Here is a 15,067-nt window from a genome sequence, read left to right as displayed (position 1 = left end):
AAACGGAGCAATCCATGAATAAGAGAAAAGATTACTGTTGCACGCTATCATAGTGTTTCTTCTGTACCCCTTGAGAAAGCTGACGGCGAAACGCGCGTCGGGGGCGTTTAGTGTGGAGACACTTTCTGTGTGACTTATCATGCAATCTATGGGTTCGTACAGTTCCATGAGCCGTTGATTCTGGTTTTCCATATGTTATTTATGCTATTCTAGCTGATTAATTATTGTTATATCCATGCACATTTTTTTGTGCTTCTGGTCTGGTTTATAGTCCATTCATGACCTGTTTTCTTTATAATATTGCCTGTGACATACCTCCTTTGGATGTTGATTTCTGTACCTTACCACATCACATGACGTTTATATTGTACTAGCATGTCATTTGGATTTGTCCTCATTGTATCTCCACACTATCCTTTTAATTGCTTGTATCATTGATTTTATCATTTTGATGGCCAACATGTTGTTATGTGCATTGTAATAAAGTTTGTTTTACATTTTCATGGTACAAATTTTGTGCTGTGTGTCGTTAATTCAGTTTTGGATATCCTATATGTCCTCACATTTCATTGTAGGTATTCAATTTTTGTGTTGTGATTTGTGGACGCATAATTTTTTGGCGTATGCTTATGGCTTATATTGAATAGGTATTCATCACCTGCACTGCCGCTCACCTGCACAGGCTTTCACCAGCATACTACACCAGGATAGCTGAGTGGCTAAGGCGTTGGCCTTAAGATACAATGGATGTGTATCCATGTGGGTTTTAACCTTGGAGTCTACAAAGTTTCCTAAAACGGAGCAGTCAATGAATAAGAGAAAAGATTACTGTTGCACGCTATCATAGTGTTTCTTCTGTAAGAAACCACAATTTACCTCTTTAACTGTGAATTTCTAACTGGTTTTAGACTGGCACATTTAGTCCTGGCTTTAGAAGTAGTGGATATTATATATGACGCACCCACCTATGGTAATATCTTTATGACTATAGTGTAAGAGGAATGCATCTATGTGTCCCACCACTTCAGACAAGGTCTGAGGTGGTGGCAATACATAGACAATATATTCTTAATATGGAGAGGGAATTGGAGGAATTCCATATCTTTCTTAATGACATTGACCCAGATGTATATTTATCTTTCAGTTCAATTTTGGGATAGAGGTTATTCAATATCGGTGATATGGAAACATACGTAGGAGAAGGGTGAAAGGATTAGATTGTGCAATTTATTATGAGTCTCTCACAAAGACAATAAATTCAATAGAATAACATTTGTTTCAATATATAATGACCTCAGTCAATCTATTCAAGGAATTATTCGCAAGCATTGGCCCATCTTGGGGGGACGCTTGCAGAATATACCCGAATGTCCTCTGTTGCTTTCATATCGATGTTCTTGTATTCTAAAAGATAAATTGTTGAAATAAGATATGGGCACGGCTAAGAGAGAATCTCAATCTTATATTATTACTCAAAAGGAGGGGTGTTTTCCGTGTTTGGGGTGCGTGAATTGCTCCCTAATGTTTAAGGGAGGAAATTTTGCGCTTCAAAAAACACGAAAAACCTATAACATTAAACATTATTTAACTTGTAACTCTGATAATTTTATATATGCTACAGTGCCCATGCGATTTGTTGTACAGTGCTCATGCTATATATGGTAATTTTAAAAAGCATAAAAAGTCCCAGTGATGTGCATTTTGTTTTTTTCAAATTTAAATTTTATGAAATTTTTTGAGAAACCGTATAACAATATGCATAGCCGTGGACTATCAGATTGTATATCATAACAAATATAAGGCCGGATTCACAAGAGCATGTGCGTTTTGCGCGTGCAAAAAACGCAGTGTTTTGCTCGTGCATAAGGTCCATAAAAGCTCCGTGTGTCAGCAGCATATGATGCGTGGTTGCGTGATTTTGACACTTTGTTTTTATGTCTGTAAATAGTTTTGACTACTGTAGCGCGCATCACGAGCGGCACACGGAAGTGCGTCCGTGTGCCGAGCGCGGTTTTCACGCACCCATTGACTTCAATGGGTGCGTGATGCGTGAAAAATATAGGACATGTCGTGAGTTTTGAAAATCACTGACAGTCTGAACGGCCCCATTGACTAACATATGTCCGTGCGACGTATTATACGTGCGTCTGAATAAGCCCTAACTCTGGCCGATATCAATATATGACCGATAACGGTTCTGACATTTCTTGGAAGATCTAAGATTCCAATAAAGCACCAGGCCAGTGCCAGAGATGGGGGAATCTTGCATTATGCAACTATAGATACTAGAATGAATCTTGCTTTCCAGAAGTTGTACACTAGGGGGCAATTCCACCAGGAACGGGGGAAGTCACTTCTTTCACCACAGACATTATGCTGCGGAACCGCTGCTCTTCTGTTGCAGGTTTTCCCCATAATCAATCAGGAAGTAAAACCCTTAAAGGGAATGTGTTGCCAGAAAAACATGTTTTTGTTTTTTTAATTAAACATTTAGTGTGTAGGTGATTAAACATTGTTCAAATTTTTTTTATTTTTTTCACGAGTCAGGAAATATTATAAATTAATTCTAATTTATAATATTTCCCATTGCTGGTCACTAGATGGAGCTATTCCCAAAATTGCAGCATTGCAAAATTGGGTAAAAAGCCCTCGCTCTAGTGAGCTCTCAGCATCCCCCCCCCTCCTTTATCCTGGCTAGTGCCGGGATAAACGAGGGGTTTGAACGGTCTAACCTCCTACACTGTGTGTCGCCATTTTTTGAGCTAACACACAGTGTAGTAGGTTTACATACAGTAGTAAACGTACACAAACACGAACATACATAGAAATCTCTTACCTGCTCCTGCCACCGCGGCTCCCTCCGGCCCGTCCGCTCCGTCTGCTGCCGCTGGTCCAAGTGCACAAGTCCGGAAGCCGCGACCGGAAGTAGTAATCTTACTGTCCGGCCGCGACTTCCGGTCCACAGGAAAATGGCGCCGGACGGCGCGCATTTCAAATTGGACTGTGTGGGAGCGGCGCATGCGCAGTTCCCACACAGACGGCGTACATGTTAGTGGATGGAACGGGCCCCGTTCGCAGTCCCTATGGGACTGTGGCTGCCGTATTCCATGTCTGTATGTGTCGTTAATCGACACATACAGAAATGGGAAAAAAAATGGCAGCCCCCATAGGGAAGAAAATGTGTAAAAATAAGAAAAAGTAAAACACAAACACACAAATAAATATAAACGTTTTTAATAAAGCACTAATATCTTTAACATATTAAAAAAAAAATTGTGATGACACTGTTCCTTTAACAAAGAGCCATGTGTTACGACTATTGCAGCGGAAAAGCAGCAATTGTGACCTCAGAATAGCGGCCATTGTGACATCACAATAGCTATTATTGTTACATCTCAATAGTGACCATTGTAACATCTCAAGAGCGACCATTGTGACATCACAAGCGCGACCATTGTGACATCACAAGCGCGACCATTGTGACATCAAAAGAACGACCATTGTGACATCACAATAGCGACATCACAATAATAACTAATGTGACATCAGAATAGCGACATCACAATAATAACTACTGTGACATCAGAATAGCGACATCACAATAGTGACATTACAAAAGCGGCCATTGTGACATTACAATAGCGACCAATGTGACATCACATTTGTGATTATTGTGACATCACAATAGCGGCCACTGTGACATCACAATAGCGGCCATTGTGACTTTATGTTGTGGATTCCGTTGCAAAAAATCGCAGACGAGAAGAAAAAAAAAAAGCTTTTTTTATTATTTTAAAATAATGAAAAAAATTATACTTACCCCCGGCCGTCATCATTGCGATGCAAACCTCTCTTCTGAGCGCAGCCCGGCCTCCTGGGATGACTTTTCATATCCCATGTGACTGCTGCAGCCAATCAAAAGTAGTCACATGGACTACAGCTTCATCCGAGGAGGCTGGCTGTGCTCAGAAGAGAGGGACGCATTGCAATGACAACGCATGGGTGGTAAGTATAAGCTTTTTTTTCTTCCTGCATTAGTTCCACAGCGGACATGATGCTCGAAAAACTGCACCACAATTTTGTCTTCCAGCAGTTTCCAGGACGGATATGCTGTTTACTTTTACGCAGCGTATACGTCCTGTGTGTTCATACCCGTATGGTGTATGGTAGGAGGTATATTTTTAGATGGTTTAAATTGAGGAAAGGGGAATGAAAATAAAATTAATTCAGGAGAAAGTCAGATGTTGCATGCACATATTTGTTTAATCTGATTCCCAGCTTTATTCAAGAACTTCTGGACTATTGGACAGTGGAACCAAATGTGTGAAAAGGATCCTAAAGCATCTATCATCCTGTGAAATGTTCATCAATTTAAGTCGGGCGGGTGTTTTATACCATGTCCTTGTTGCTTTATGCCTTGTTCAGATGAGCATATAAATCGGCCATGTTATGGCCGTTTTTTTTAACGGCCGTCACACGCCTGCATGTATTTCTATGGGGCTGTTTTAACAGACCTTGTGAAGTGCCCATGAAAAAATAGGACATGTCCTATTTTTTTCCGTTTTTATAGATACCTCAATAGACTCAAGTCTATGAGGGTTCCGTGAAAACGGGTCCCTTCGGGTGCAAATCAGCCGTGAAAAACAGGCTGTTTTTCACTGCCTATTTGAAACGTGTTCGTCTGAAAAAGGAATTATACGCATTCTCTTGTATTTTTACAGCGGGAGAAACCATTTGAGTTTGAGAGACTCCTCTTTATTGTTGTTGGGGTGAATGTCATATTTAGCTCTTTCTCCCACGCAATAAGGAAATTGGGTTTAGTAAAAGGCCATTGTATAATTTTGAGAAAAGCCCCTTAGACCAAGATCATACACACAGTTGTGATGCAGTTTTTACCTAAGTTTTTTGAGCCAGACACAAGAGTGAAAATCACTGAAGTTGGACTGGAGTTTATCATAAAATATAAAACTTTTACTTAAGCACAATATAAAATAGTTAGAACGAAGTACATGCATAATAGTCAAAAAAGAAAAATTGTAATTGCATCCTCTGTAGTAGAAAGATATGTAGGTTTCCAAATTTATGGACTCTATGGATTGTCCTTACAATGAAAAATTATTAATTGCCACAAAATACAATAAGGGTATGTGCACACACACTATTTACGTCCGTAATTTACGGACGTATTTCGGCCGCAAGTAGTGGACCGAACTCAGTGCAGGGAGCCGGGCTCCTAGCATCATACATATGTACGATGCTAGGAGTCCCTGCCTCTCCGTGGAACTACTGTCCCGTACTGAAAACATGATTACAGTACGAGACAGTTGTCCTGCAGAGAGGCAGGGACTCCTAGCATCGTATATAACTATGATGCTAGGAGCCCGGCTCCCTGCACTGTGTTCGGTCCGGGACTTGCGGCCGAAATACGTCCGTCAATTACGGACGTAATTAGTGTGTGTGCACATACCCTAAGAATTGAAGGAGTGTATATTGAATCTCATATTTGTAGGGGTCCCATCTTAAGTATATTGACAATATTAAGGACTGTAGTTGCATTTGGGGTTTTAAATGATTATCCCCCTACCTGTTCCTGTTGCAGATCGCTCTCAATCATGTAGTGGAAAACAATCCCTGTGGTGAGTGAATATCACCATTTATACCTTTTTCAAACACAGGAGTGGATACAAAATAAGGGAGATGCATAAGGCCTCATGCACACTTCGGTTGGCCGTTGTACGGACGTTAATGACAGATCCGTGAAACACGGACCGCACACAGATGGCTTCCATGTGCAGTCTGTTGCTTCACGGACCAAATCAATGAAAAGGCTGAGACTGTTTAAAATCGGACAGATGTAGGACCTTTTGACGGAACGGCCACGTGGTTCCGTTAAAACAACGGAAGTGTGCATGGCCCCATTGAAATGAATGTGTCAGGGTGCTATCCGTTAAAAAAACGGATAGCAACCTGACGAAAATAACAAGTGGGCATGAGGCCTAAGTCTTTTATCTTTATATATTTGGAAGCACTTTTGGTTCTGACTCAAAAAACTGAGAAAAACCTGCACCATAAATGTTTTAAAGAACACACAGGTGGCGTACTTGCATTGTATTTCTGCAGTGTAAACCTTCGCTGCTCAAAACATTACAATGTATTCCTTTGGGAAAAGTATTTCGCAATGCAAGAGCTAAAGAAATATATCTGCAAATCTGCGAGAAATACAATGCAGAATATTTTTCCCATAGGCATACATTGTAGTTTTCGTAGCGTCATTTCGAGTATGCTGTGTGCGGTATTGTTGCCAGACTTCAATCATACCCTTTAGAGTATGTTCACACAGGGCTGATATACTGCGTAAAAGAACAAAGCGTATTCGCCCTATGTGCCGCAGGGAATTCCGGACAAGAAACAAAATTGTGGTGGGCCAGAATGTCTGCTGCGGATGACTTAAATAGATGGGAGGGATAGGGAGTTGGTTGGCCTATGGGAATTTAGGGTCAGGGATGGTAGGAGGGTTATTGGGTGAAGTGGAGGAGTGTTAAGGGGATGTACCTGGTTTCTCGTGGTCCTCCTTCCTCTCTTCGTCAGGACACAAAAGGAAGAACATATTCTCTTTCTTCTCGTCCCACATGGCGTCTGATGAAGAGGTGTTGCAGCAGTTGCGGATCACTGCTGCGTCCAAAGGTCCTGGATAGCTTGGGGCGCAAGTAGCGGTGCTGATTGCAGGCCATGCTGCTGTTCCTGGGCAGGAATTACCAGAGGCTCTGGGTGCAGGCCTGGAGCGCTCCATCGCACCGCCGAGTTCATCACTGCAGGAGAAGTCGGAGGTACAGAGTCGGCGTTCCAGGGGGTCGGGTGGGAGGTGAGGAGTGCCCGTCTCCCATGTGACGCAGGAGGTGGCCGGCACTTCCGGCGCGACGTGCAGCATGAGGCGCTCGAGCCAGCCTGAGTCCGGAGGTGATCCAGCAGGCTTGGCGACGCAAGAGGAGCCCCTCTGTGGACCCTTCAGGCCAGACTCCTGGGCGTCGGCTCCCGGCGGCAACTTCAGGAAGGATGCAGCCTTCACTCCCCTCCATCTTCTGTCCGTGGCGGAAGTGTTTCAGCGACCCTGGATGGCGATGATCCAGCCAGAGGGTCGGCTAGGCGCAACAGGGTGATGGCGGTCGAGGATGGCGTGATCGGAGGACACAGGATGCGGTCTGTGGTGGGAGTGATGCCAAGTACCAAGTAGGCCAGAGGACGCAGGAATTGGAGCGGAGCCACCAGGATGACGCAATGTATTCCCCGTGCCCACATTGCCAATGCGGACAGCGCCAGAGTGGGATCTGATCATTGGAAGATGGTGAGCAGAGGGCCTCTACACGTGGACATGCGGGTCCGGATGACGGGTTCACAGCCCCTGGGCAGCCTTTTGAGTTGACGCCTACTTTACCTTTTCCTGCTTTATTGATATCGGGTGTCGGTTCGGATTTAGTCGCGCAGGGGGTTGTCACGGGGAGGGTCAGCGGTCCCAGGGTCACAAACGAACATGGGGGGGCATAGTCTGGCGGAGTTAGTGGGTTGTTTGAAAGAATTGGTGGGGGAGCTCCTTCACAAGAGCAGGCGGTAGGGGGGCCGGCAGCGGTGTGGGCGGGTTCCTCAATTAGCGCGCCGGTTCTTCAGCACAGGGTGGCAATAAACGGTGGGGCGGTGGACGCAGTGGCTGTATCGGTGCAAACGGAGCCGCCACAGGACGTGGATCGGTGCGTTTGGATGCGCGCAAGGGGAGGTGTATGTATGCCATGAGGGCTCGTTAGGGGCACATTTGAAGCAGGAGGTTAAAGAGCATGAGTATGTTGACGTTTTTTCCCTTCTCCCGCTGGAAAAGTTTAATTTAGATAAGGTCAAGCGGGACAAAACGAAAAAAGATTACGAAGAGAAAAGGCAGTACAGGTTGATCCCAAAAACATTCGTCAATTGGTTGCAGGCTTTTGCGATTTTGGCGAGTGTTATTGGAGAAAAGGTGCCAGACAACAGTTCGGCTCTTTTTTGTGATTTAGACGCTGTGGGGGAAGCGCATAGGGCGTATAGGGGTCAGGCGTGGCTTCGTTATAAGGATATAGCCTTGTGGTTGGAAGTGACTGCGCTTTTTAAACAGGGTCAGTCCTTTCCCGGGAGCGGGAACGGAAACTTCCAGTGGTACAGGTCAGGCCTCAGGTTCCAAGCTTGGGACGTGTTGGCAGTTTAACGAGGGGCGATTTAAATTTGGACCCACATGTAAATTTAAGCACGTTTGTTCACACTGCAGCGGTCAATCGCACGGAGCGTCAAAATGTTTTAAGAAAGGGAGATGACAAGCGGTGCGTCTGGTCATGGGGGGAGACTCCAGTGAAGCTCACAAAGATGGTCCCCTTTCTAAGTAGGTACCCCGATAAGGAGGTGGCTCAGTTGATTAGTTCGGGTTTTGGTTACGGTTTTATTATTCCGCCTCCCTCTGACGAGGTCCCTTTTACTCAGCGCAACCTTAGGTCGGCTTATCAGCATGCCGGGGTAGTTTTGGAGGTCGGTTTGGGTAGAATGTTGGGTCCATTCGTGATGATACCAGATCCGGGTTTGCTTTTTTCTCCATTAGGCGTGGTCCCAAAACGGGAACTTAACAATTTCCGTCTCATACACCATTTGTCGTTTCCGAAAGGGGTGTCGGTTAATGACAGTATTGATCCGGAATTGTGCTCCGTGGTGTATACGTCCTTCCTGCGGTAGCTTTGGTGCGCGGTTACAGGAGAGGGGCCTTGATGGCCAAGACTGATATTCAGGCTGCCTTTCGGTTACAGCAGGTGCATCCAGACAGCCAGCGGTTGTTGGGTTGTTATTGGGAGGGGGATTATTTTGTTGACCGTTGCTTACCTATGGGCTGTTCTCTGTCCTGTGCGTATTTTGAAGTTTTTAGTTCATTCTTGGAATGGGTAGTTAGGGAGGTCGCCGGGGTGGAGTCAGTTATTCACTACCTTGACTACCTTATTTTTTGTGCGTTGGCCCGGCGGGTTTTGGGTGTTTGCGCAAACTTGCTGAAAACGGTTACCTGGTTGTCGCGGGAGTTTGGGCTCCCGTTGGCTTTGGAAAAAACAGAGGGTCTGGTGACGACCATTTGTTTTTTGGGTATTACAATTGACTCTGTGGCCATGGAGTGCAGATTACCAGAGGATAAGCTGATTGTGTTCAGTTTGGAAGTTGATAGAGCTTGTCAAATAAAAAAAATTACGTTACGTGATTTACGGTCACTACTAGGGAAATTAAATTTTGCTTGCTGCATGATGCCAATGGGCAGGGTGTTTTGTCATCGGTTGGCAGCAGCGACAGTTCGGGAGTCATATCATTTCATTCGTCTGGTTGCTGATCACAGGGAGGACTTGCGTGTTTGGCTCCATTTCTTAGCTAGGTATAATGGTCGCTCACTTTGGATGTCGCGGGCGTTGGACAGTTTTGATTTGGAGTTGTTCACGGATGCGTCAGGTGCGGTGGGGTTTGGCGCGTTCTGTAAAGGGCAATGGTGCGCAGGGCAATGGCCAGTTTCTTGGGTTGAGGCGGGTTTGACGCGCAACTTGGCCCTGCTCGAACTGTTTCCCATCATGGTGGCAGTCACTATTTGGGGAGACAGGTTCCGGGATAAGAAAGTTTGCTTCCATTGCGATAATTTGGGGGTGGTGATGTCTATAAATAACGTTTCAGCGTCGTCTCCTCCGGTAGTTCGCTTGTTACGTCAGTTGGTGCTGCCTGTTTACAGTTGAATGCGTGGGTGGTGGCGGTTCATGTTCCGGGGGTGGAGAATTGTATTGCTGACGTGCTTTCTCGCTCGCAGTGGGATCGTTTTCGTTAGCTGGTTCCGGACGCGGAGTTAAAGGGGGTGGACTGTCCAAGTCATCTGTGGGAGCTGGTATCCGGGCGGCAGGTGCCTTAATTGAGCGCTCGCTGGCCAGCTCAACGTGGTCGGCATATGCTGCTGGATGGCGTCAATGGGAGGATTGGGTGAGATCTTTGGGTGATGTGGTTTCGGATGATGACAGGATGGTTGCGTTGTTGTTTTGGTTGGGGGAAGCGTTTGCTACTGGGTGCACGGTTGCCAAGGCCAATCGCTTTGTGGCGGCCATTGCTTTTTGTTTTAAACTCCGAGGGTTAGTGGACATCACAAAGCGTTTCTTGGTGGGCCAGGCATTGCGGAGCTTGAGAAGGGGTGTGGTGGTGAGAGATCAGAGGCGTCTGGTGTCTTTTCAATTGTTGTGTTCACTGGAAGTGGTGGTGTGGCAGGTGTGTCTTTCTTTATATGAGAGCAGGCTGTTTTGGTTGGCTTTCTCCCTAGCCTTTTTTAGAGCTTTTCGGGTGGGGGAATTGGTTTCACCCAGTTCGGTTAAACCGGGGGGGGGGGGGGTTGCTGAAGGATAATGTGGACCTATACGAGGATAGGCTGGAGATAGTTTTACGGCGGTCAAAAACTGATCAGACAGGTAAGGGAAGAAGGGTGGTGTTGTTTGCGATACCAGGGAACTCGGTTTGTCCAGTGTTGTGCCTCAGGGATTATTTAGTTGGAATGTGCCTCTCGGATTCCCCGTTACTACGACATGCAGATGGCAAGTTTTTGTTGCATTTTCAGTTTGTCTTTGTATTCAAGAAATGTTTGGTGGCTTGTCGCGTGCAGGCAGACCATTACTCGTCTCATTCTTTCCGCATTGGGGCGGCGAAGGAAGCGGTGAGGTGGGGTTTGGACGATGCAGGTGTGCGGCGTATAGGGAGTTGGGAATCAGCGCGTTTCCATTCTTATGTTCGCCTGCATATGTTGTGATCTGTGTATTGTGTAATAATGTTCCGGGTGTGTGCGTTCCGCCTGTGAAGTGCTTTATGCTAGTGGGTGAGTCGTGGCGCGAGTATGTTTTCCCATTGTTTTACAGGCCATTTGGCAGAGTTGGCGCATGGCTCGCTCTGTGGCGAGAGTCTCCAAGGCCCGTATTAAGGCCAACAGGGTAATCTCTGGCTTCGTAGCACGCAACTATGGTGTTGTAGTGCATCACAGGGATTTGGAGTCGGGGACAGGAAAATTTTGGAGGGATGATAGAGTGCACCTGAATGATTTGGGAATTGATATGTGCAGTCTGGCTTTGATGGATGGAATTGAACGAGCGGTGGGTGTGTGGAGGAGCTCACATGCTTGAGGTGGTCAAGGCCTATTTTGGCGGGGGGGGGGGTGTCCTTGAAGTAGGTCGTAAAAAGTGGTGGGGGGGGGAATGCATCACGAGATGCACCCCCCAATAGTCGGCTTCTTAGGGTGTTACCCCTTTTGAAGGCTGTATTATATATGGTGGTCATCTGCAAAAGGTAATTGGTGCCCCCAAGCCGGGTTACGGCTGGGGGTAAGGTATTGGTGGGCAGATGAACAGTAAATAAAATATCGGTGGCTTCAAGTACTTGCCCCTGTCATTATGATTGTTATAATGATTGCTATAATGTTATGACCCTGATAGGGTCGCAGTTGGTCACAGATTGCCGTTGCCGCATTCAAGTGGTTTGAAGCACATCGGTAGCCCCTATGAAGTGATCGTGGGGGCTACCAATGCTTGTCGTTGCAATTGAAGGTCAGACAATGACCTCCGGGTTGCCATGTACGGAAGCCTCCGGCCGGTCCTCCGAGGCTTCCTGTCAGTGTGACTGTCACGTCACAATGACAGTTGGAATGCATTACACTACGTAGGTAGTATAATGTATTCCAGCAGCGATCAGAGCTGCAAGTCTAAGTGTCCCCTAGTGGGAAAAGTGAAAAAAGTAATAAAAATGTTTAAAAAAAGTGTAAAAATAAAAGTTAGAAGTTATATAAACAAACACTGCATTTTTTTCCTATAATAAGTCTTTCATTATAGGAAAAAAATGAACACGTTAAAAAAAGTACACATATCTGGTATCACCGCATTCGTAACGACCCCAAGTATAAAACTATAATGTTATTTTTCCCGCACGATGAACACCCCAAAAAAAAAAAAAATCAATAAAAAACTACACCAGAATCGCTATTTTTTGGTCACCACCCCTCCCAAAATAGAGAATAAAAAGTGATCAAAAACTCGCATGTACCTGAAAATAGTACCGATAAAAACTACAACCCGTCCCGCAAAAAACAAGCTCTTACACAGCTTTTTTGACTGAAAAATAAAAAAGTTACGGCTCTCAGAATATGATGACACAGAAAATAAATTATTTTATAAAAAAGTGATTTTATTGCGCAAACGCTGCAAAACATAAAAAAACCTATATACATATGGTATCACCATAATCGTACCGACCCGCAGAATAAAGTAAAATTGTCATTTATGCACGGTGAACACCACAAAAAAAATATTAAAAAACACTGTCAGAATTGCTTGTTTTTGGTCACCCGGCTTGCAAAAAAATGGAATAAAAAGTGATCAAAAAATCGCATGTACCCCAAAATGGTACCAATGAAAAGTACAGATTGTCCCGCAACATATAAGCAGCTCCGGTGGTGAAAAAATAAAGAAGTTCTGGCTCTCAGAATATGGCGATGCAAAATGTGCAGTGTTTTCTAAAAGCGGGTAAAATCCGACACCATTTATCAGTGCGACACTGGCCACACATCTATGAATTATTATTTATTTACCGCATTATTATACCCTCTTATTATGCCCTGATGTTCTCCGCACAGATTACATATGCCCCCACATTATAAACTGAAATACCAGCGAAACCCAAAACAGAAAAACTACCGAGCAAAATCTGCGCTCCAAAAGCAAAATGGTGTCCCTCCCTTCTGAGCCCTGCAGCGTGCCCAAACAGCAGTTTGTGCCCACATATATGGCATCGCCCTACCAGAGAGAGCCCGCTTAACGTTTTATGAGGTATTTGTCTTCAGTGGCACAAACTGGGCACAACATATTATGCACTAAAATGGCATATCAGTGGAAAATTGCAATATTCACACCATCCGCTGTGCATTAACCGCTTTGCGAACTATGACTTAATAGCGCGTCATGGTGCGGGGGTTGATGTATGGAGCGGGCTCACGTGCTGAGCCCGCTCCATACGCTGCGGGTGTCGGCCGTGTATTACAGCTGACACCCGGGACTAACGGAGAGGAACAGCGATCGCGCTGTTACAGGAGTCTGTAAAAATAACAATATACTGCAATACATTAGTATTGCAGCATATTGTACGCGCGATCCCATGATCGCTGGTACAAGTCCCCTAAGGGGACTAATAAAATGTGTAGAAGAATTAAATTTATTAGTAGTGAGAAAGAAAGAAGTTTAAAGTAAAAAAAAAAACCTTTTCCCATTTCTCTTCTAAAGTAATGTAAAAAAATATAACAAAATTGGTATCGCTGCGTCCGTAAAAGGCCAAACTATTACAATATACCATTATTTAACTCACACGGTGAACACCGTAAAAAACTAAAATAATTTAAACCGCCAAAATCTCTGTAGTTTTCGTTTTTACCGGACGACGAAAGCTGTAAAAACGAAAACCCCAAAAAATTGAATCAGATTTTTTTCTTATATTACTATATTTTCAGTTTCCCAGTACTTTTTATGGCACTTTAAATGGTATCAATAGAAACTACAATTCCTCCCGCAAGAAATAAGCCCTCACATCACTCTGACGGAAAAAGAAAAAAGTTACGGCTCTTGGAAGGCGGAGAGTGAAAAATCAGTCCTGAAAGGGTTAATTCATTTCTAATGAAAAAAATGTATGACCACATGTGGGGTATTTCCGTACCCGGGAGAAATAGCTTTACAAAAATTGTTTGTTTATTTCTCCTTTATCCCTTGTGAAAATGAGAAAATTCAACATTTTAGAGGAAAAAAATTATGATATTAATTCTCTCTCCGCCTAATTCTAATAAATTCTGCAAAAGACCCGTGGAGTCTAAATGCTCACTATACCCCTAGAAAAATTCCTTGAGGGGTGTTTCCAAAATAGGGTAACTTGGGGAGTTTCCACTGTTTTTGTCCCACCAGGGCGTTGCAAACGCGGCATGGCACCGAAAAACAATCAAGCAAAATCTGTGCTACAAAATCCAAATGGCGCTACTTCCCTTCTGAGCGCTGCCATGGGTCCAATCAGCAGTTTATTACCACATATGGGGTATTGCCGTAATCAGGAGAAAATGCTTTACATATGTTGTGGTTCTTTTTTTTTCCTTTATTCCTTGTAAAAATGTAAAATTTCTATGCTTTTTCAGAAAAAAAGTTGATTTTCATTTTCACTGCATAATTCCAGTAAATTCTGCAAAAAAAACCTGTGTGGTCAAAATGCTAACTATACCCCTAGATAAATTCCTTGATAGGTGTAGTTTCCAAAATGGGGTCACTTTTGGAGGGTTTCCCCTGTTTTGGTCCCTCCAGGGGGTTGCAAAAGCGACATGGAACCGAAAACCAATCCAGCAAAATCCGTGCTCCAAAATCCAAATGGCGCTCCTTCCCTTCTGAGCCCTGCTGTGGGTCCAATTAGCAGTTTATTACCACATATGGGATATTGCCGTAATCGGGAGACATTGCTTTACATATGTTGTGGTGCATTTTCTTTATTATTCCTTGTAAATATTAAAAATTTCTATGATTTTCATTTTTACAGACTAATTCTAATAAATTTAGCGAAAAACCTGTGTGGTCAATATGCTAACTATACACCTAGATAAATTCCTTGAGGGGTGTAATTTCCAAAATGGAGTAACTTTTGGGGTGTTTCCACTGTTTTGGCACCACAAGACCTCTTCAAACCTGACAAGGTGCCTAAAATATATTCTAAAAAAAAGGAGGTCCAAAATCCACTGGGTGCTCCTTTGCTTCTGAGGCCGGTGCTTCAGTCCATTATCACACTAGAGCCACATGTGGGATATTTCTAAAAACTGCAGAATCTGGGCAATAAATATTGAGTTGCATTTCTCTGGTAAAACCTTCTGTGTTACAAATTTTTTTTTATTAGAAATGAGTTTTGGCAAAAAAAATAAAAATTGGTAAATTTCACCTCTACTTTGCTTTAATTCCTGTGAAACGCCTAAAGGGTTAAAACACTTTGTGAATGCGGA

The 15,067-nt window shown here is 44.1% G+C and overlaps 1 long non-coding RNA gene across 1 annotated transcript in view; it reads right to left on the bottom strand.

Annotated features, from left to right (window-relative positions):
- Positions 1-1,205: 1,205 nt before the first annotated feature.
- Positions 1,206-15,067, bottom strand: part of LOC142759992 (uncharacterized) — a 36,226-nt gene continuing 22,364 nt past the window's right edge. Inside the window, exon 2 of the long non-coding RNA XR_012883226.1 lies at positions 1,206-1,404. This is a non-coding gene — a long non-coding RNA (uncharacterized LOC142759992). The remainder of the gene's footprint in view (positions 1,405-15,067) is intronic.

This window comes from Rhinoderma darwinii, chromosome 4 (assembly GCF_050947455.1).
Source record: "Rhinoderma darwinii isolate aRhiDar2 chromosome 4, aRhiDar2.hap1, whole genome shotgun sequence".
Taxonomy (NCBI): domain Eukaryota; kingdom Metazoa; phylum Chordata; class Amphibia; order Anura; family Rhinodermatidae; genus Rhinoderma; species Rhinoderma darwinii.
Note: the sequence above shows the minus strand (reverse complement) of the source record. Positions and strands in the feature narration are given on the sequence as shown.